At 39.5% G+C, this 23,794-nt stretch overlaps 1 protein-coding gene and 1 pseudogene across 2 annotated transcripts in view; one reads left to right on the top strand and one right to left on the bottom strand.

Annotated features, from left to right (window-relative positions):
• The window catches only part of EPHA3 (EPH receptor A3), a 398,195-nt gene that overhangs the window by 97,727 nt on the left and 276,674 nt on the right, over nucleotides 1-23,794 (top strand). The gene's annotated exons all lie outside the window — the stretch shown is intronic.
• LOC130043142 (ubiquitin-conjugating enzyme E2 J2-like) lies at nucleotides 356-12,757 on the bottom strand (annotated as a pseudogene).

Raw genomic sequence — 23,794 nt, 5'->3', positions numbered from 1 at the left:
ATTGAATATTCATTAATAAACTAATCTGAGACTATAATATAAAGTGAGATTTTAATATCAAGTCAAAACTTTAATTTTATTGGTACTAGTCCCAATACACACACACTGACACACACACACACACTCACACACAAACACCCTGAACAAACAAACAACAGAAAAACTATTTTCTAAGCTGTATTCTTGGAGAGTTCTGGTTTTCTGCACACTATTTTCAAAATTTTATTCTCATACATCAGCCTACTGACACACTTTTTTTTAATTCCAAAAGAGAACCCTTTTATTTTCATTTGCAGTATTTTTCACACATTAACTACTCTTTCATCCCACCTCACCGGGCCCTGCCCGTGCCACTGGTCAGTGGAACGCCTTCAGCCTGCGGCCGGCGTTCCATCCAAGAACGCAGGCAGTGGTGCAACAGGCATAGTTTTGTATTTGTAAGTGACCAAATCTAATAAAATGAAAAACAGGTTTACTAAAACGGGTCCAAAGGACAATACAGAGATAAGCTAGAAAACCCAAGTGTGAGGCCCCTTCTGCGTGGATGGTCAGGCTGTGCGGCCTCCAGCCCGAGGTTCAGAGGACGGGCATTCACGCCTCCAAATCCAAATGACACACTTGGGTTTTGTTTCCCTTAAAGGTCTCTAAAGAGCTGAGCCCCGGAGCCAGGTGGGTCAGCCCTGAGCTCGCCAGTCCATGCCCCGCTTGGGGCTAGCGTCCCTCGTCTCCGCCTCTGCCGGTGATGGCTGTGGCTCACTCCTGCGCGATGCTTCTCAGAACGTATTTGACCGTGTAGGCAAAGGCTGCAAACCCAACTATGACAAACAAGTTCGCGAGGGCACCACCCAGGAGTCCGTGGTGCCAGTTGGCCTGCTGGAGGCCCGCGACGTTGGGCCTGGCCCCCGGCGCGTGCCCATTGAGTAGTGGGAGCCCATTCTGGCCGAGGTGTGCTTCCCCGTCAGGCACCACATCTGGCAAGGGGAGAGTCTGGGGTCTATTGCTGAGTTCGTCTTGCGCCTTCTGTTTCTGTTTGATTTCCTCCACGACTTCAGGAAATAATTCACAGAAGACTTTGTCTTTTAAGTTAAATGCTAAACTCTGTGCAGCCAGTTGTCTTTTCTCGTGTTGCACTTAAATCTTCCATTGGGAGTTATCATATAAATACTAGGAGGTTTAAAAGGAAATTCTCTGGGGAAAATTAGTTTTCCATGATAATAGCCACCTTCATAAGGAGTCAGCTGGAGCGATAGCACAGTGGTAAGGCGTTCGCCTTACAAGCGGCCAACATGGCCGACCCGAGTTCGATTCCTCTGCCCCTCTCAGAGAGCCCGGCAAGCTACCGAGAGTATTCGATATGCCAGACACAGTAACAACAAAGTCTCCAATGGAGACGTTACTGGGCCCGCTCGAGCAAATCGACAATCAACGGGAGGGCCTTTACCTTTACCTTTAACTACTCTTTAAAATTTTCTGTGGGGGCCAAAGCAATAGGGCAAGCAGCTTGCCTTGCACCAAACTAAACTCAGTTGGATCCCAGGCATCCCATATGGATTCCTGAGCCCTGCCAGGTGTGATGTTTAGTGAAGAGCCAAAGCAATCCCTTAGCACTACTGGATGTGGCTCAACATATTTTTTTTCCTTCTTAAATTTTTGTTAGTGAAACACTATGAGGTACAGTTGTAGACTTACAAATTTTTGTGCTTGGGTTTCAGTTATACAATATTCGAATAGCCATCCCTCCACCAGTGCCCATTCTCCACCACAACCAGTCCCAGTATCCCTCCCTCCCCCCATCCCCCCATCCCACCCTACCTCTGTGGCAGGGCATTCCCTTTTGTTATCTTTCTCATTTTGAGTGCTGTGGTTTGCAAAAGAGACATTGAGTGGCAATATTTTTTGGACTATTGTCTACTCTCATCACGCATTTCCCATCCTGAGAGGAACCTCCCAACACCCTTTATTTGTTGCTCCCTTCTCTATCTGAGCTGCCTTTTCCCCTAGCGTGTGCGGCTCTCCTCAAAGCCATGGAGTATCCTAGTACTTATCTCGGCTATTCTAGGGTGTTAGTCTCCTATTTTGTTACTTTATGTTCCCCAGATGAATTCAATCTTTCTATGTCTGTCCCTTTCTTTCTGACTCATTTCGTTTAGTATGATTCTTTCCATGTAGTACCACTTGTATATGAATTTCATGACTTCATTTTTTCTAACTGCTACACAGTACACCATTGTGTAGATGTACCAAAGTTTCTTTAACCAGTTATCTGTTCTCGGGCATTCAGATTTTTTCCAGATTCTAGCTATTGTAAAGAGTGCTGCAGTGAACAAACAGGTGCAAATGTCACTTCGACTATACTTTTTTTGCCTCTCTGGGATATATTCCCAGGAGTGGTATTGCTGGATCAAATGGGAGCTCAATTTCTAATTTTTTGAGGATCGTCCATACTGTTTTCCAAAAGGGCTGAACCAGTCGGCATTCCCACCAGCAGTGAAGGAGAATCCCTTTCTCACCACATCCATGCCAACACCAGTTGCTTTTGGTCTTTTGGATGTGGGCCAGTCTCTGTGGTGTGAAATTATATCTCATTGTGGTTTTGATCTGCATCTCCCTGATTAATGATGTAGATCATCTTCTCATGTGCCTTTTAGCCATTCGGATTTCTTCTTTGAGAAAGTTTCTGTTCATTTCGTCGCCCCATTTTTTGATGGGGTTGGTTGATTTCTTCTTGTGGAGTTCGACCAGTATTTTGTATATCCTTGATATCAACCCCTTGTCAGATGTGTATCCGGAGATTATCCTTTCCCATTCTGTAGACTGTCTGTATTTTGGTCACTGTTTCTTTGGAGGTGCAGAATCTTCTTGGTTTAAGATAGTCCCATTTGTCTATCTCTGTTTTCACTTGCTTGACCAGTGGCATGACATCTTTGAAGATACCATTAGCTTTAATGTCATGGAGGGTTTTGCCAACTTTGTCTTCAATATACCTTATAGATTCCGGTCTGATGTTGAGGTCTTTGATCCATTTTTATCTTACTTTTGTACTGGGTGTTAGGAACAGATATGAGCCCACTTTTTTGCATGTAGCTGTCCTGTTTTGCCAGCACAATTTGTTAAGGAGGCTTTCCTTGCTCCACTTCATATTTCTTGCCCCCTTATCGAAGGTTAGATGATCATATGCTTGGGGGGAGATGTTAGTATATTCGACCTTGTTCCATTGGTCTGCAGCTCCGCCTTTGTTCCAGTACCATGCTGTTTTAATTATTACTGCTTTGTAGTAAAGTTTGAAGTTAGGGAGGTTGATTCCTCCCATTTTCTTTTTCCCCAGAATTGCTTTAGCTATTCGTGGGGGCTTATTGTTCCATATAAATTTCAGGAGTGTTTGCTCCATTTCTTTGAAGAATGTCATGGGTATCATAATAGGGATCACATTGAATTTGTACAGTGCTTTGGAAAGTATTGCCATTTTGACAATGTTAATTCTCCCAATCCATGAACAGGGGATATCTTTCCATTTCATCATGTCCTCTTTTATTTCCTGAAGTAGCGTTTTGTAGTTTTCTTTGTACAGGTCCTTTACTTCCTTAGTTAAGCTGATTCCTAGGTACTTGATTTTCTGGAGTGCAGTTGTGAACGGGATTGTTTTCTGCATCTCACTTTCTTCTATTTCACTATTTGCATCTAGGAAAGCCATGGACTTTTGGGTATTGATTTTATAGCCTGAGGACATGGCCCAAAATATTTTTTAAAAATCTATACTTACTCTATATTTAGCAATGAAATTATTGATAAGATATTGATATTGTCCAATCTGCACCATTAACTTTTGTTTCTTGAAACAGTAGTCTTATAAATTTTCCATCCAGATGTAATAGTAAAAATAATTTTGTTAAAAATAAAAACAACTACTTGTACTTGGAAATGGAATTTCAATGTCAGGTCTTAGCTGAAAACAGGTCTGTCTTTGTGCAGAAACTAGATTCTAAAACACTTCATGTACAACTCTGTTAGAGCTAATGTGGCTTAACTGTTTCATTACTACATAAGTCAAATACCATATGTCCTCTTTTGTACATTTAATGGGTTGATTTTCAATCACATATTGCTTACTTGCCTTAACACTTGGTAAGAGAAACTAAAAGAGAAAAAATCTTTTCATTATTTACCTTAAATTCTTTTGTCAGCCTCTCCAAAACTGTTTTCCCGGAATATTCATGAAAACATATCACTTAATCACTTAACTTCCCGTTAGTCCTCGATTTGCTTGAGCGGGTGCCAGTAACATCTCCATTTGTCCCTGTCGTGTGCTAGTGTAGCCCAATGGCATCTGTTCGCTCCGGGAACATGAAGGGCCTCAAACCGATCGTTCATGATCTTGACGAAGAAGTCTGACCATCTGGTAGGTGGGCGGCTACACGGTCTTTTGACATCCCGTGGAATCCAGTCTATAACAGTTCTAGTCCAGCGGTCGTCTTTAAATCTCATTACATGACCAGCCCATCTGATCTTCAACACCTTGCCAAATGAGACAGCATCCCTGATTCTTGATCGTCGACAGATGTCAGAACTCCGGATTCTTTCTCTCATTTGAGTGAAACGTGATATTCCAAGCATAGTTCTTTCTATTCTTCTTTGGGAGACCTGAATAGTGTTCTCATCTTGTTTGCGTAGGGCCCAGGTCTCTGAGGCATATGTTAATGCAGGAAGAACAGTGGAATCAAAGAGATGTGCCCGGAGCCGGAAGTTCTTCGTCCTCTTAGCTATTTCTTCGACGTTCTTGAAGGCGTTCCAAGCCGCTCTCTTCCTCCTGCGTAGCTCGGGTGACAGGTCATTTGTCATGTTGAGCTCTCGACCTAGGTACACATAGCTGTTGCATTCAGAAATGGTCGTTCCGTTGAGAGCGAATGGGTGTCAGGAACGAGGCTGTTTCTCATAAACATTGTCTTCGTAAGATTCAGCTGTAGTCCTACCTTTCCACACTCACGGTCAAAGTCGGCCAGCATTTGTGCCGCTTGGCTGATGTTTGGTGTTATTAAAACAATGTCATCAGCAAAGCGGAGGTGGTAGAGTTGCCAACCATCTATCTTCACTCCCATTCCTTCCCATTCCAGACATCGCATGATGTTCTCGAGGGTGGCACTGAAGAGTTTCGGTGAAATGGTATCACCCTACCGCACCCCTATCTTGACATCAACGATCACTTCTTTGTAGAATGGTGAGATCCTGGTAGTGAATTCGCAATACAGCTCACGGAGGATCCTGATGTATTGGGCTTGAATGCCCTGATTGGCTAGGGCTTCAATGACCACTTCCGTCTCAACAGAATCAAAGGCCTTCTTTAAATCAATGAACGTTAAACAGAGCGGCACCTTGAACTCCCAAGAAACCTCAATGAGCTTGGTTATCGTGTGGATATGGTCGATGGTGCTGAATCCTTTGCGGAATCCTGCTTGCTTGCATGGTTGTCCTTCGTCTAGTGTTCTGCCAATCCTATTTAGGATGACTCGAGTGAACAACTTGTAGATGACAGACAATAGGCAGATCGGGCGATAGTTGCCAATGTCATGGATATCTCCCTTCTTGAACAGTAGTACGGTCCTGCTAGTTTTCCATTGGGACGGAACCTTGCATTCAGACAGGTAATGAGTGAAGAGCCGAGCCAGTGTATTGATGAGTACTGACGGCAGGTTCTTCAGGTGTTCAGGTCTGACCTTGTCTGGGCCGGGTGCTGTTTGTTTCTTTACCGACGAAACGGCGTGTCGGATTTCGGAAGGGAGAACGTTGGGAACGACATATCCATCATGTGGAATTTGGTATGTCAGCAAGTGGACATGGCTATCGAAGAGATTTGAGTAGAAGTCATGGATAATCTTCTCCATTGCCGTTCTGGAGGATGTGATGGATCCATCAGGACGTCGGAGGGCAGTCATCTTGGTCTTGTAGTTGGCGAAGGACAGGCGGGCGTTACAAATACTTTTCCCGGCTTCTGCCGCATCTACCAGTACTTCTGCTCTTCTCTCTTTGAGGTCTTCCTTGATCGCATCTCTGCACTGCTTTGGGAGCTTGGACATTAGCTTGCGGTTGCCTGAGGCATGCACATGACACTACTTCCACTACCCAGCCGTCGCCACACTCCAGAATGCTTTCCGGACCTGACACATCATAAGACACTAAATACCCATCTTCCGGAATTGTCGTACCATATTTGATAGGGTTCAAATATGGTAAAACCTACAAGGGTGATTAGAGGTCGCCCCAAAAGCCTCTATCCCTCTCGGAAAGACTGGCAAGCTACCGAGAGTATTCCGCCCGCACGGAAGAGCCTGGCAAGCTATCCGTTGTGTATTCGATATGCCAAAACCAGTAACTACAACTGGTGTCATTCACCTGACCCTGTAGGCTTCACCGACATGGCAGCCCTGAGAAGGATGAGAAAGGAGAGGCCGACAAAATCTCAAGGCCGACCTAGGCTGCCACAATGAAGGAAGACAAAAATGACCGTCTGTACTTTCAATGCACGTACGCTAGCATCAGATGCATCCACCGAGGATCTGATGGTACAAGCGCGAATGATCAAGTACGACATCATTGGTCTGACCAAGAAAAGAAGGCACGAATCTCACCATGCCATTTTCGACACTGGAGAAGAATTGTTCCTCGGAACATGCGATAAAAGAGGTTTTGGAGGCGTCGGTGTCCTTGTCAACAGAAACTTGGCCAAGAGCATTGATTCATTCGAATGCCTAACAACCTGAATCGGACGTTTACATTTGAATAGATGTGGCTCACTGCCTGCAGTTTCTATCTTCGTTGTCTATGCACCAACATATCATTATGATGAAAGAGAAATCGAGAAGTTCTACATGGAGCTAGAGAAGCTCTATAAAGAAGACCACACCTTCTACAAGATCATGTGGGTGATTTTAATGCCAAGATAGGACCAAGAAGATCAGCTGAAGAACTTCACATCGGGACCCATGGCCTAGAATGGAACGAACAGGGTGAGAGACTGTCTGAGTTCATCATGTCGACCAAGACCATTCATGGTAACTCACAGTTCCAGAAGGCAGAATCTAAACGATGGACATGGGAGTCTCCCAGTGGATGATTCCACAACGAAATAGACCACATCATATTCAATCGACGGTTTTGCCTGACGGATGTCGCTGTTGTCCCAAAATTTCGAACGGGATCGGACCACCGTCTCCTTCGTGCAAAATTCTACTTCACAGAGCGGGAGAAAGGGCTGCAAAGTTCAAAAAGAGAACTCCCAGAATGACCACCAACTGGGAACTCTTTGGTACTATTGCGGCAACATGGGAAGATGCCATTGTTGACAACATTGACGAGGAATATGATCGACTGGTTCAGCACCTCCATGAATGTGCGAGGAACGCCAAGAGAGAGATAGCCACAAAATTCGCCTATGTTCGAAAACTCTTGAGCTAATTGGCAAGCGTGGTTTGGCACATGAAAACATATGAATGAAGAATTTTGCTGAATGTAATATATATATACATTTTGCTTTTTGGGGTCACGCCTGGCGATACACAGGGGTTATTCCTGGCTCTGCATTCAAGAGTTACTCCTGATGGTGCTCAGGGGACTACATGGGATGCTGGGAATTGAACCTGGGTCGTCCGCATGCAAGGCAAATGCCCTACTCTCTGTGCTATCTCTCCAGCCCCTGAATGTAATATTTTTAATAATTTATTAATCTGACACCTCTGAGTTCAAACTTAATTGATTATGAAACAATTAAATTTTGCATCATTATTATTACATGTCATATTCCTTGCTATGGCTGCTTTAGGAAAATGCCACAGGATTGTTTAAAACACAGAACTTTATGTTCTTATAGAACAGGAGTCCAGATCAAGACATTAACAAGATTGTTTTCTTCTGATTGTTTTGAGGGAAAGGTTTATATTATATTTCTTCTCCGTCGACTATAGGGTAGCCTTCTTTTTCACGTGCAGAGGATAATATTCTATGCATATTTATTTCCAAATTTACTCTTCCTACAAGGACTCTAGGAATATCAGGACTCCAACTGAGAACCTCATTTTAATTTAATTAATGTTTTAAAGATCCTATGTCCAATCATGGCTACATCATAAAGTACTTGGGAATAGAGCTGCAATGTAAGAACAGGATCAACAAAATTCAGCACAGAACAAAAAATTAAATCCCTTTTTCATTTTCTCATTACATTGGGAAATTAAAATATAATGTGCTTTTTTATTCATTAAGACATGATTTGTTGTGTTACCCCTGCTAGACATTATGATAGAGTGTTAGATGGTAGTGTTTATAAAAAGTTAAAGTGGAATTTCTTCAGACCATTAATGCACTCTCTAGCTTCACATAGTTCCCTTGAGTCCCAAGTGTGCCCAACTAACTTTATTCATTTATATAAACTGGCCCTGAAAGTATATAAATTTTCAAGCACTTGACTTGATGCTATAGCAACAGTAGGAATTTGTGTTCTTAAAGACCTCATAAATTTACCTTTAGGGAAAATATATCTTCTTTTTGGAAAAATATTTAAGCAAATCATACAGTACAAAGTAATTTATTCAATAGAAAACAATTTAGGATGTATTGAGGTACACAGCTGAGGGACCTGTGGCTTGATCTTACTGTGGAAGGAAAACCCTTCACCAACCAACTACTATATGATTTGTGACTCAGAGATCAAAGAGTAGCTCACTGAATAGGCATCAAAAACAGTAGAGCAGGGAAAAGTAGAATACTGATTTATATGTAAGTGGATAGATGTGTATTTTTAATAGTATTGCTTCAAAAATTATAATAATAAAATAATAGTAATGGTGGTAGTACTGGTAAGCAGAAAAAAATAAAATAAACAGAAGGAAATTGAAAAATAAGTATGACTTAGAAGACCTTTGAGCTAAAGGGTTCACATTAGAATCTCCTGGTTTTTTTTTTTTTTCTAGAGTGTGACTGTAGATCCTAACAATATTTTGGGTCTTAGCTGTAAGGAGATACTAATAATCATCATCATAGAGTTTTATCATGAGAATTATGCTAGATCATATGTATCAATCATTTACAAAAGTGTCTTGGTAGTGAAAAATATTCACTGCATGATTATACTGGGGCAAAAAAAATCTGTTGAAAAGACATCAAATTTCAAGAGTAGAATCTGAGGCTTTTTGTCTTAAAAAGACTTTGTCTACAGTAGCGATTATTAACTTACAGTTAGCACTGTCATCCCATTGTTCATCGATTTGCTCAACCGGGCACCAGTAACCTCTCCAGTCATTCCTGTCACGTGCTAGTGTAGCCAAATGGTGTCTGCTCGCTCCAGGAACACGAAATGAGACTTGTTGTTACTGTTTTTGGCATATCGAATACGCCTCGGGGAGTTTGCCAGGCTCTGCCATGTGGAGAGAATACTCTTGGTAGCTTGCCGGGCTATCCAAGAAGGACGGAGGAATTGAACCCGGGTTGGCTGCATGCAAGGCAAATGCCCTACTCACTGTGTTATTGCTCGAGCCTCATTTAACACTATTTTAATTAATTCTAATTGTTTATATCTTTCTGCTTTTCTTTCCCAAATTTGTGAGCAGTTTTAAAAAGAGACTCTCTTAAGTCATATGGAATTTTTATTATTTTAAACTTTGCATGCACTACATATTATTTGTTAAGAATAAAATTGATTCAAAATGAGAATTTTTCTTTACTCACGTTTTTATCTCGCCTTTTCAAGTTGTGTCTTCTTTACTCTAAGTTGTTTACAGACATTTCTGGGCAGGATTTATCTTCATTTTTAAAATAGTTGGTGCAATTAGCAAGTCAGCTTTTTTCTATACTGAACTTTTATAAGTTGCCCTCAATTTATACTGTCGAGATTTTTTTTTAAATCCGATTTATAATCATTGCACATTTGTTTTGGTGAAATATTTTCTGTTTTTGAGACAGATGCTAATTTGAGCATATTTTTAAACATTCAGACTTGTTTTATAGTTTAGTATCCAAACTTCTCTATACATTCTCTATACAATATATTCAATAATTCAAAAATTCTATCTGGAATTTAAAAATGTTACCACTTTTCAAAAGATATGATTGTATTTTTAAGAAGATATTCTTCTCAGTCTTTTAAGTATATTATTTTTCAAATTGAAAGTTTTTACAAAAGTTTTTACAAGTTTACAAAACTTATAAAAAAGTTTCAATTTTTTTTCAAATTGAGTTTTGTAAAAAAACATGTATTTCTATATTTCTGGACATTTTTTTTCTACACTAAAAACAACTGCTTTATCATGGACTTCTTATAGAGATGGCATTCAAAATGCAGTACTGCTGCTAACTAATGTCTTTGTACATAATTTGATGCCATGAGTCTTGTTCATTTCAATTGTAGAAGTGCTTGCTTTTGTGGTTTTCCTAAACCTGTCCACAGATAACAAATACAAATTGAATTTTAGCTTGCAACAGATAATTGTAAAAAAGATTGTAAAGTTTTATTGTAAATAATTCACTAAAACTTGTCTTATTATGATACAATCATTTCTATTGCATTTTAATGTCACGGTCATGGTCCTCCCATTGTTTATTGATTTGTTTGAGTGGGCCCAGTAATGTCTCCATCGTGAGACTTGTTGTTACTGTGTTTGGCAGATTGAATATGTCATGGGTAGCTTCCCAGGCTTTGCCGTGTGGGCGAGATACTCTCTGTAGCACGCCGGGCTCTCCGAGAGGGACCGAGGAATAGAACTCGGGTTGGCCATGTTGGCTGTGTGCAAGACAAACACCATACCTGCTGTGCTATCCTGCTTTTTAATAATAATAAAATATTTAATAATACTAATAAAATATTAAAAATTCTGTTTGCTATTAGCATATTTACAAATATCTGTCATCAATTTAGTATAGTGTTAGGTATTCTCTCTGGAGTATATTTTCTGATTTTATTGGATTTCAGGGAAAGTTTCTCTACATTTTGACTTTCAATTTGAAGTTAGAATAAATAGCAAAGTGTGCTCTGTGAACACAGAGACATGGGCTAACATGACTTAGCCATAGAAACTCAGGATCAAATTATATTTTGTGTGCCAAATAATATTTTGTGTCCATATCGATAGAGGTTGCAGTTGTATAGCATCTGGATTCAAAGGTCTGTAGTTGGTCTAAAATATAGTACAGGAGATAAGGTAGTTGCTTGTATATGGCTATAATCCTGGTTCAAATTTCTGGCACTATATATGGTCCTCTGAGCACTTTCAGAGATCAATGGAGCATAGAGCTATGCATATTTTCTGAGTAACTAATAATATGACCCAAAACTTATGCCCCTAAATAAATAATAACAGAAAAAGTCTGTAATATTTTCTTAATATAAATTATTTTAAAACATGATGGATTCTCCGCCAGTAAAATGTTTCATATTTAGATTTATTTCTCATTGTTATACACAAGGATATTAAACTTAGGGTTATTATTTTTTGTCTCAGAATGATTCTTATTACTTTTCTCTGGTGTTCTTAGTTTTCTATTTCCCTTCAGGGAAGACTATCAAATAGTAGTTTAGTATATTAATGTCAAGGCGAACAGGAAGAGGCAGGAATATGCTCATAGCAAACAACATCATCAGTGTGATTATTTCTATTCAGAAGGCTCATGAAGGTGTGTAACTTTTTTCCGAAGACTAAGGGGAGTGTTGTTCACAGTATAAGATACCCTAACTGAGGTTACTTATTTAGACTAAGTAGAGGTGATTCTTTGGAACACTGGTATTAAAATATGCACAGAAGTGGCAAATAAATATAGGGAACTTCCCATTAAGGGGCTATGCACAGATTCACTGATTCTGGGATCCAGTCCAGAAACAGTAGTTCAAAAAACGAAGAAGGTATAGGTGAACAGATCCTCCACACAATTATTTTTATTTTCAAAGAACCAAATGAAATTTATTAGAGATTCATTAATGTTTTAAACTCTAATACAATAGGATAAGGAAATAAGACTAGCACACACCTAAGATTACCATGCCATATTGCCAAATTTACCAGTCATCAATTTTATCAGCATTACAGAAACTAACTTGAACTCTATGATTAAAGAAAGATTTAAAACAAAGGAGAGTCTTTTGAGCACATTTCCACAAAGGTGATAATCCAGTGAATAACCCAATGTGCTTCAGCAATTCTCCTTATGGGAGGAGTGCTCCTGAGTTGTCAGAGGGACTTCTGGGACCACTTCGCGTGGTGTTGGGCAAACTAGGCAGGAGGACTTCAAGCACTGAAATCCCAGAATAAAGAGCGGGTGGAATCCCCCTGTTCCCACCCACTGGTCTCCAGTCCTCAAGTTTGATGGAGAGACAGATAGAACTGGAAGCTCCGCATGAATGGACAAAAGGGAACTGAGCTGCTTAAAACTCAAAGCTGCTCCCCAGGCGCCATCCTTGAGGAAGGGGCTCTGGGCCACCCTGCAGATTGGCCAAGACCTTCAAGAGCATTTCCATGGCCTTGAACTCTAGCTGCAGCCCCACCATCCTGGCCTCCAGGTGTGACCAACGGCGTTTCTCTGCATCCAACTCTTGAGCCAGAGCGTTGACCTTGCATATCAGGGCCAAGTTGATGTCCAGGTGGCTACAGTTACTGTTTGCGGGGCCCTGTCGCCTTGCCTCTTCCAGGGAGGGCTGCATCTCCTTGTACTCCTTGTTCAGGACGCACAGCCTGTCAGTGAGACGGCGTCCCTCCTGAAGCTGCTCCGCCAGCATCCGGTCCATTCTCTTCTTCCTTCTGTGGGAATACTGGCTTCTCACAAATTAGGCCACCCTGAGAAGGAGCAGCAGTACCGTGAGGCCCAGGACAGGTAGACACACTTCTGCCTGCAGGCCATGCTGAGAGGATTGGGGACTCATGTTAGATGGTGGCGGTGGCACCACCAGCATTCTAAACATATACAAGTCCAAAATCAAGATGCCAGAGCATATTTCAAATACCTCCGAGGCTCTGAATTGTTACAGAACTCCTCTTAGTAACCATGGACACTAACATTCTCCCGAGAACCCCAGCGGCACCAACTATTCCGAATGGTCCAAGTGACACAGTCAGTGCGGGTGAGTAGTGGGGCAGGCAGCTGAGGATAAAATTGGATTTCCTCTGTGTGTGCCCAGTGGCTTCAGACCTCATTTATTCAACCGAGGATTGAATAAATCAGCAAATCATGCCAGAGTTATATTTGAGAATATTTAAAATAATTTTGTTTGTCACAAATGAGAGTTTGCTAGTATATTATAACAAGTACAAGTCAGGGTGCTGGTAAACATTCTATCATTCACAAGGCAACCCTCCCCAACAATTTATCAAAACCTAAACATTGTTAATGCTTTTATCAAAACCTATACAGTAATTTATATTTTCATGTTTTTAAAAATCCAAGAAATTGAAATTTATCCATCTCTAATTATCTATTTCCATAAGTTATTGTCTTTTCTCCAAAAACAATATATACAACATTGTCAATGTTGGTTTTGTGACAAACCAAAAATAGTGATTTGTGAACTAAAATTCTTCAAACTAATTTTCAAACTAATTTTAAACTAAAAGTTTTTAAACCAATTTTTAATGTGTGATTATACTGTTTCAACAATTTAATACACCGCCAAAATTGTCATCCTAAACTTGAGTATAATTTGGGTAGTAATTAGTAGTTACCAATGTCTGTCTAGACTACTTGGTTCAAGAAAGAATGCAAATGAACTTAATAATGCTCTGTAGCAAAAAGTTGTTCTTACAATGTTTTACAACCACTGAAGTGTCTGATTTTGATCTCGATATAGCTTAAGTGGCATTGATCACAAAAACAGGAATCAAAAGACGCTAAACAAACCATTTTTAAAAGATCATCACTTTTGTAGCTACAGTTTCAATGACTTCTCCTGTTAGCAGGTCATCATCAGTGCCCTTATTGTCAAAGGACAGCTTATAAATTAAAAAGCAACTGACCTTTATGTCAGTCAATCAACATTTAGCTATCCAGAGCTGTCAAAACGATTAACTTTGAGCAATGGCCATTTCACCAATGCATAATGCAATATTTATAAACCTTACATTGTTGTCATTGCCAAAATCTCAGTGACATTATCTAATTCTCATTTTCTTCCAATTCATTGTTAAGTAGGAAATGATGGTCAATAGCCTAGAACATAATCTGTGAAAAAAATTCAATGACTCAGAGGTTACCAGATATTCAAAATAAAAGTTCTAGAAATCATAATCATGTCACAATGTTCAACATCAAATGATTAAAAAACATTAGAAAAAATAATTCAGCAATATTTTATTCCATTAATTTATTCCACAAATGAAGGCAGAAGACCATGAGAAATAAAATCTCTCCCACCAAATCAGAAAAATGGTGGACTATTTTTACTAACTTTCCCTTTTTGCGATCCATTTAAATGATGTCTGAATCTTCCTATAAGGCCAACATAACTGAAATAATTTGTTCAATATTTTAGTTATATCTAGAATGTGCAAGAAATATCATCACATTTATCAAAATATGACATAATAGAAAAAATAAAAAATTTAAATTGTATTAGTATCGAAACAAGTAAAAGTTTCACACTGGAGAGATGAAGGCATGAAATGCCAAGAGCACAGGGGTTAGTGTGCTTTCCTGGCATGCGTTTGCCCCTATTACATTTTCAGTACCACCAGTGGTGCCCCAAGCATTGGCAATAATAGTCCCTAATCTCAGAGTCAGAACAAAAACCTCAATACCACTGAGTATGGCCTAAAAACAAAAACCCAGTAATTTTCACCCAGTGTCAACTAGGAGTTTTAGAACATTCATAGAACTTTCTCTGAATATAAAAAATAAATCATCTTCATCTAGAGAGAGAGCATCATTATAAATATAGTAAAGTAAAAGTAAGTAAAGACCCTCCCGTTGATCATCGATTTGCTCGAGCGAGCCCAGTAACGTCTCCATTGGAGACTTTGTTGTAAATATACTTAAAAAAATTTTTCTTAATATGAGTTACTTTATCACGTTCCAATAGCACAGCAGGGAGGGTGTTTCCCTGCACATGGTCAGCCTAGTTTTGAGTCCTTCCCTCTCCGAGAGCCTGGCAAGCTACTGAGAGTAGCCTGCCCACATGGCAGAGACTGGCAAGCTACCTGTGGCGTATTCAAAATGCCAAAAACAGTAATAAAAAGTCTCACAATAGACACTTTACTGATGTTCACTTAAGCAAATTGATGAACAAAAGGACTACAGTGCTACAATGCTAAACTTACAGTTAACATCAACAAAATTATTCACACTTATTGATATTGAATATTATGTTCTGAAGGCAAGAACTTGAGGAAAAGGTTGGCATACCAAAAAAATAAAAAGAAAGAAAGTCATGTATCCCTATTGGGTACATAGGCATGAGACTAAAGGGTCAATTTTGTGTAAAATAAAAACCTTAATATTGTGAAGTGCTGAACTATGATAGCACTAAACATACAAAATATAAAATCACCTGAGTGTGTGTGGGGATTTGGGGACAAAGGATCTCTCATCCACTACTTCTGCGAATATCGATTGGTCAAGCATTTTAGGAAAACAATACAGAAACTTGTTAAAATATAGTAATTGATAGCACAGCGGTAGGGCGTTTGCCTTGCACGCAGCCAACATGGCCGATCCGAGTTCGATTCCTCTGCCCCTCTTAGAGAGCCCAGAAAGCTACCGAGAGTATCTCGCCCGCAAGGCAGAGCCTGGCAAGCTCCCCGTGATGTATTTGATATGCCAAACACAGTAACAACAAAGTCTCCAATGGAGATGTTACTGGGCCCGCTCGAGCAAATCGACGAACAACGGGAGGGCCTTTACCTTTACCTTTACCTTATGATCCAGCAATTCCTTTTCTTTGTATTTTCTCAAAGGACCAAAAACTCTGCTTACAAAAGATATTTGTACTCCTATGATCATTGTAACACTTTCAAAATAGCCAGGTATGCAAGAACAGACGACTGGGATTAAGAAACTGTCCTACATATATGCAATGGAATATTACTCAACTTTAAGGAAAAATGAAATCATGCAATTCTTACCTATGTGGGTGGATCTGGAGAGTGTCAAGCTGAGATAAATTATTCAAAAGTAGAGAGACAAGATACAGAACGACCTCAGTTTTATGTGGAATACAAGGTATCATAGTTAAGAAACAGATATTCAAAGGCAACCCAGAAGTGAAAACTGGTGTTTAGGGGCCTGTGTGATAGTGCAGCAGGTAGGGCATTTGCATGCTTTGCATGCTGCACATCCAGATTCAATCACCTTCACCTTCGAATGGTTGCCTGAGCACCACCAGGAATGATCCCTGTGTACAGAGTCAGAAGCAAACCCTGAGCACCTCCAGTGAGTTACAAAAACAAAACAAACAAGCAACAACAAAGAATTGGTCTTTAGTGAGAGGATATCACAGTAGTGGGGGTAGCGGTAGTATATCAAGGTGGGGGAGAACCGAGATAGTGAAGGAAAATGACACTATGGTGGAGGGTGTAATATTTTTGTACATGAAGCCTTGCCATTATCAATTTTGTAAGTATTGTCCCTAAAATAAAATTTTGACAAAACATAGAGTAAAAAAATCATTGTATTATACGTCATATATCATAAAATACTATCTATTTTATATTTGTTATGAAATACAAATGATAAATTGTATTTATTTAGCTAAATATTTGTCAGTTTGTGAAAGTTTTCTTTTTCTGAGTATAAAGCTGACTGAGAGAGCCATCAGCATTGATTCTGTGTAGTGTTTCTACAAAGGTCTTTAAAACATCTTGTTAATAATGGTTTTTTTTCAATGTAAAACTTTTCCCTGTTAAATTGCTGAGGATTAACTTAGTTTTCATAGTTTAAAGACAACCATAACACAGAACAAATACGTTTAAATCTTTATTTATACATACAACTTTCAAACATCACATTTTGTCTTTATCTTTATTTTGTTGTAATTTGTTTTTGTTTGTGGTGCACACCTGGCTTTGCTCAGTCTTATTCCCGGATCCATGCTCAAGGATTATTCATGGCAGACTTGGAGGACCATATGTGGTGCTGGGAATCGAACCCAGGCTGTTCTCACGCAAGGCAAATGCACTACCTTCTGTATTATCACTCCAATTAAACATTCATTTTTATTGTAGTACAACTGTGATTGATTGATCATTTTTTGTGAATTTTTTACCACTTTTACTTATTTAAAATTGTAATTAGATCAAAATTTGGGTAGGATTAAGTCTATCTTCAAATGATATTTCCAAAGTATAGATTTTCTATAAAATTATATTAGGCATTTAAAAATATGTCAAAATATACATAAATTAATGTATAGCAAAATACAACATGAAAACGCCCTTTTGTTTATATATATTTCTTTTCGAATAAGTTTAGCACTGTAGCACTGTCATCCCGTTGTTCATCAATTTGCTGGAGCAGGCACCAGTAACGTCTCCATTGTGAGACTTGTTACTGTTTTTGGAATTTCAGATATGCCACAGGTAGATTGCCAGGCTCTATGGTGCAGGTGGAATACTCTCAGTAGCTTGCCGGGCTCTCCGAGAGGGACGGAGAAATCGAACCTGGGTCGGCTGCGTGCAAGGCAAAGGCTGGACCCAGTAGACATCACAAAAATATCTGAATTTCCAAAGGCCAAATGATGGATTTGTGGAAGGCGCCTGACTTTCCTGTGTGGGTTTTAAGCTTGATTCCCAGCTGTATCCCACATCACTGAGGCGCCCCCATGGTGATCTTGAGCACCCACAGTGAGTATGAAAGCCCCACTGTGGGGGCTCTTGAATAAGCTTAAGAAACTTCAAAATCTGAATCTCTACTATTAAGTCTTTTCACTTGACATCTGCATGAAATTTTTAACTTTGGACTGAAAAAAGAATTTTTTTAAATTTGTTTATTTTATTTTTTGGTGATGGAAGATAGTTTTTGGTGATAGCTATTTAGAGAGATTTGAGAGAGGAGAAAGGCTACGTTCAAGAGAGAATATAGGCTTCTCCAGAGTGGAAATAGAAGCAGAGAAATATAGAAACAAATTAGCAAGAGAAGTATTTAAGGGAGATCAAGGGTTTGAAGAATAAGCTAACAACAACAAAACAAAATTATTTTATTTTATGTTATATCATGCGTTGTTTACAGTAACAAAATTGATACTTTTTCTTGCTTTTTTTGGTACTTGCTTCTATTAGTAATATCATTTTCAAGTCATTGAGACAGTTTAGTGGGTAATAGAACAAGCTATGTTATAAAGAATATGGTATTTGAATATAGAGTCTACTGTTTATCAGCTGTTTAATTTGGGGCAAGTGGTTGAATTGCTTACTAAACTACATTTATTTCATCTATAGAATTCATTTGCAGTTGCACCTTCTGCACAGGGTACAATATGATTTGTTGGGAATGACTATTACTAGTAACTTCCACATTAAATGGTCATCTTCAAATATTAGCTTAAAACCTCAGAATCATTTTTAACTTTTCAATTTTCTTAAACCCAATATTTATCTGTTGCCAAATATTCATTCTTCCCTTGTATAGTAGTATGATTCTATTTTAGAGATTAAGTTTTATATGTGCTCATTTAATTAGTAGTAGATCAGGTGGAACTTTGCTGAGTGCTAGGGACCAATAATGAGAACTAAACAAGATCCTACTGCCTCTCTTTAGCTAATCACAGTAATTCTTATCCTTGTATTCTCCATAGTCACCTCTTATTCTTGTTCTAATTTTCTATCCTCCTTATTTCAATATTATAAAAGGTGAGTATGCCCTTTTCCCCCACCTATAATTCTAGGTTTACACTTAAACTCCTCCAGTTTTGCCTTTCTTCCTTCTGTCATAATTCTCTGTTCCTCTGTTTGTGTCTGTGTGTCTGTGTGTGTTTGTCTGCCTGTCTCTCTCTCTTCCCCCCCCCTCTCAAGGGAGGGGTGTTGAGCTACACTTGGCGATTCTCTGGGATTGCTTCTTACTCAGGGGTCACTCATGGTGGATTTCATGCACCTTATGCAATGCCAGGGATGGACCCAGGGCTGGCTCTGTGCAAGGCAAGCATCCTATTCACTGCTCTAAGACTCAGGCCACTACTTTATTTTTCTAAGACATAGCGAATGCTCTCCACTCTACCCAAGATGGTGAATAATCCTAGATAGACTCCTTAAAGTATTTTGCTTTAATTTCCTTTACCTGAACTTTTCTTCTTAATGTAACCAGCTCCTTTACTCAAATATTCTTTACCAGTGAAGTCTCCTTCTGCCATGAAGAAGCCTTCTTTTTGCTTATTTATAGGTAACCTCTGCAGTGAGGTTTTCCTGGGCAATTCTTTTTTTTTAAAAAAGGATTTTTTCTCCTTTTGCAGACTACTGACTCTCTCTTGCACTCTTCATTACTTCATTTAAAACCATACCACCCCTTCATTACTTAAATATTATTTTAAATAAAAAATATTAAAGCAGCATGATTTACAAAGATATTCATAGTTGGGTTTTAGACATGCTATGTTCCAGCACCAATCCCACCACCAGTGTCTTCTTCCTTCCACCAGGGTTCCTGGGTTTCTTCCATCCACCTCCAGTCACCATCCCCAACCTGACATCTTGACAGGCACACTTTTGGTTTCTGTGGTGTGGATCTCTTGTTTTCAGTGTTGTTACTCTGCAGTGTGGATATTGAGCTCTACCAGTCCTTTATAGCACTGATGCACATGGCCGTGACTGTCATCCCAGTGTTTGCCAGCGTAGATTTGGGTGATCAGACTGGCTCAGTGGGTGTTCTTCTCCAGCACTGCTCCATGTGCGCTCCTTAAGAAGCTGGTCAAAGAGGACAGCCTTTCTCAATAAAGACTGGTCACTTTTTAGTTGAGGATATATGAGTGGATGCACTCCTCTGCTAGATTATTCTATAACAGGATGGAGCGAATGCACAGCGGGTAGGGCATTTGTCTTGTACACGGCCGACCCAGGTTCAATTCTTTCGTCCCTCTTAGAGAGCTCGGCAAGCTACGGAGAGTATCCTGCCTGCAGGCAGAGCCTTTCCCTGTGGCATATTTGATATGCTAAAAACAGTAACAACAAATCTTGCTTGCAATGGAGACATTACTGGTGCTCACTGGAGCAAATTGATAAACAATGGGAAGACAGTGTGACAGTGAAGTGCTACTGTAACCAGACCTGAGAGAGACTACAGCAGCTAGAACATTTACTCTGCACACCACCAAATGGCTTCCTGACCACCACCAGGTGTGGCTCCAAAACAAAACCAATGAACAATTAAAGAAAACTGCACCACTGTGTAAGAAAGAAATGTTACTGCTTTTCTTGCTTTTGGATCTGTGTCACAGACTACTATATAAACTCCTTGGAGAGAGATTTTTTTACGTTATATTGTTCCCAATTATAATTCAGCACCTGATAGAATTCTTAGTGCATAATTCTAGGTTAATTAATAAACATAGAATTAATCATTGCAAGACTGGCTTCATTTCTTATTTCTCTTGCTTCAAGATACTCAAACTAAACACTCTGAACTTTTAATGCACAATTTTTTTTTGCATATTCCTTCCTTTGCCTGGAAGATGATTTGCTTGTTTCTTCTCTCTCTTCACTACTTTTACTAGTGAGAAAGTCACTTACATTTAAATTTCCTGCTAATGGTCACCTGCTTGCTGTTCTGTTCTACAGTCTCATATGGATCATTGCAATACTTTACTGAATATACTGATACTTAACCCTACCCAATGCCCCACATCCAATTTATGTTCAAATCACTTAGTTCTGGTACCACAATGGAATCTGAGCCAATGTCCAGAATCTGATGTATTGTCCTCATCTCCACTGGTACTTCCCTATGATTTGTCAACTCAATTGTTGTTATAGCCTCCTAATGATCTCAAATATTTGGCCTTTCAACCTTGCGGTTTGTTTTCCACAATTGCCTCCAATGTTGCTAATACCAAATATAGATCATGCCACTCCTCTGCCCAGGTCCTGTAATAAATTTTCATTTATCTGAGATAAAATCCAATATACCACAGATGGCGAATTAGGGTTTAAATAAGACTCTACCCAATTACTCCTTGATCTAAAGTTTCAGCACTTGAAGCCTGGCTCATTCAGTGTAAGTGGCTTACTTGCTGTCCTTGGATTATGGATCCTCCCCTCAGTGTCATACTGCAGTTGCTTTCTGTCTAGTCTCACAATGTTACTGGACCCGCTCGAGTAAATCGATGAACAATAACAGTGACAGTGAATATTGGGGGCAGTATTCAGATATATTCATAGCCTAATTTTTTCACTTCAAGCTAATGCCAAAATTAAACTTAGTCCTGATGTTCTATATAAAACATTTATGTAATTTCAGTGATAACTAATTTAATATTTTCATAAGCCCATCAATTATTTTCTGTGTCCTTTACCTGCCATTATCTTTATTATTATTATTTCAAAATAATGATTGCTACATAACATAGAGGTAGGGTGTTTGCCTTGCACACAGCCAACATGGTCAACCCGAGTTCGATTCCTCCGCCCCTCTCGGAGAGCCCGGCAAGCTACCGAGAGTATCTCGCCTGCACGGCAAAGCCTGGCAAGCTCCCCGTGATGTATTCAACATGCCACACACAGTAACAACAAAGTCTCACACTGGAGACGTTACTGGGCCCGCTTGAGCAAATCGATGAACAACGGGAGGGCCTTTACTTTACTTACTTTACTGCTTCACCCATCATGTGCTTGTGTGTAGGTTTGCTTATGCTTTGGTTTTCTTTAAGCAGAATATAAGCTTCATAAGAGGACTAATGTTTTTATTATTTTCTCTGCCTGGAATGGGAGTTTCCCAGAACACTAAAATAAGTTCTGGTTCTCAAGTTGGAGCAATAGTACAGTGGCTAGGGCACTTGCTTTGAACATGGTCTATCCAGGTTCTATCTCCAGAATCCCATATGGTCCCCAGAGTCCTTCCAGGAATGATCTCTGGGTGCAGAGCAAGGATTAAGTCCTGAGCACTGCTGTGTGTGATGCCTTCATCACTTTTTTATTTTTTTAAGTGTATGGTTCACAGTGAATTTCTGTTGAATGAACAAATAACATTAGACTTATACATAAATATTTCCATTCTTATAAAGTAAGTACTTAAGTATAGGAAAGCATTATTTCTATGTCTTTATTACAATAGTAATACCATAAACCTATTTTGTAGACAGCTACCACTTATAAATAATACTTTTTCTTTGGTTATGGGGCCACATCTAGTAAGTCTCAGGCTCACTACTGTCTCTGTGCTCAGGGATCACTCCTAGCAGATCTCATGGGACCATATGGGGTGCTGGAGATCCAACCTGGGACATATGCAAGGCAAGTGCCCTCCTTGCTGTACTGTCACAATAAATAGCACGATGCTGGTTCGATTCCCAGCATCCCATATGGTCCCCTGAGCACCGCCAGGGGTAATTCCTGAGCGCAGAGCCAGGAGTAACCCCTGTGCATTGCCGGGTATGACCCAAAAAGCAAAAAAGAAAGAAAGAAAGAAAGAAAGAAAGAAAGAAAGAAAGAAAGAAAAAAAGAAGTGAAATAAACTATATAATAAAATTATAGAACAATAGCATCTGGTAAAATTGTGTAACATTATTTTCAAAATTTTACTCCATATATTTTTAAAGCTATATAAGAGAGACCACAGACATACAGAAATGTAAAACAGGCAAATATTTAACTGAAATTTAAAGAATTTCAAAATTGTTAAACAAAATACACTTGTCAAAACATTTGTTGAGCTTACCAGTTTGAAGAAACTATACTATAAAAAGGAAATAGAGGACACTTAAATTTACAATGTGTTATTAATATTTTGGGGTTGGAACAATAGCACAGCAGGTAGGACGTTTGCCTTGCACGAGGCTGACCTGGCCAACCAAGGTTCAATTTCTCCGCCCCTCTCAGAGAGCCCGGCAAGCTACGGAGAGTATCTCGCCTGCATGGCTAAAGCCTGGCAAGCTACCCGTGACGTATTCCATATGCCAAACACAGTAACAATTGTCACTGGGCCCGCTCGAGCAAATCGATGAACAATGGGAGGACAGTGACAGTAATTAATATTTTATGAGGAAAAAAAAAACATGTTTTCCAATGGCATTTCTGCTTAACCCTAGAAGATTTGTAGTAATATTAGTATATTGTTTCTGAAATTTCCCCAAAGTATCAAAACTACTTAAAATAGATACTTATACCCATTGTCTCTATTTTCCCATTTTACATTTGCAAAGTAAACTGTAGCTCACAGTTTTAAACATAATGTCTGATTCTAGATTTTAGACCCATAATCAAAATTCTCCATGCTACTCATCAGATAGGTAAGGTAAGGTAAAGGCCCTCCCGTTGATCGTCGATTTGCTCGAGCGGGCCCAGTAACGTCTCCATTGGAGACTTTGTTGTTACTGTGTTTGGCATATCGAATATGTCACGGGGAGCTTGCCAGGCTCTGCCGTGCGGGAGAGATACTCTCGGTAGCTTGCCGGGCTCTCCGAGAGGGGCGGAGGAATCGAACTCGGGTCGGCCATGTTGGCTGCTTGTAAGGCGAACGCCTTACCCGCTATGCTATAGCTCCAGCCCACTCATCAGATAATGAATTTAAAAGATGTTTCTTTAAGGCGCAGTTGTTACCCTTGTAGGAATAATATTTAAAAATTGTAAAAGTCTTTCTCTGTAGCTTTAAACTTTGTGTGATAAAGAAGGTTGCATTTCAAGGAAACACTCTCAAG

The sequence above is a fragment of the Sorex fumeus genome, unplaced genomic scaffold, assembly GCF_029834395.1.
Source record: "Sorex fumeus unplaced genomic scaffold, SorFum_2.1 ptg000115l, whole genome shotgun sequence".
NCBI lineage: Eukaryota > Metazoa > Chordata > Mammalia > Eulipotyphla > Soricidae > Sorex > Sorex fumeus.
Note: the sequence above shows the minus strand (reverse complement) of the source record. Positions and strands in the feature narration are given on the sequence as shown.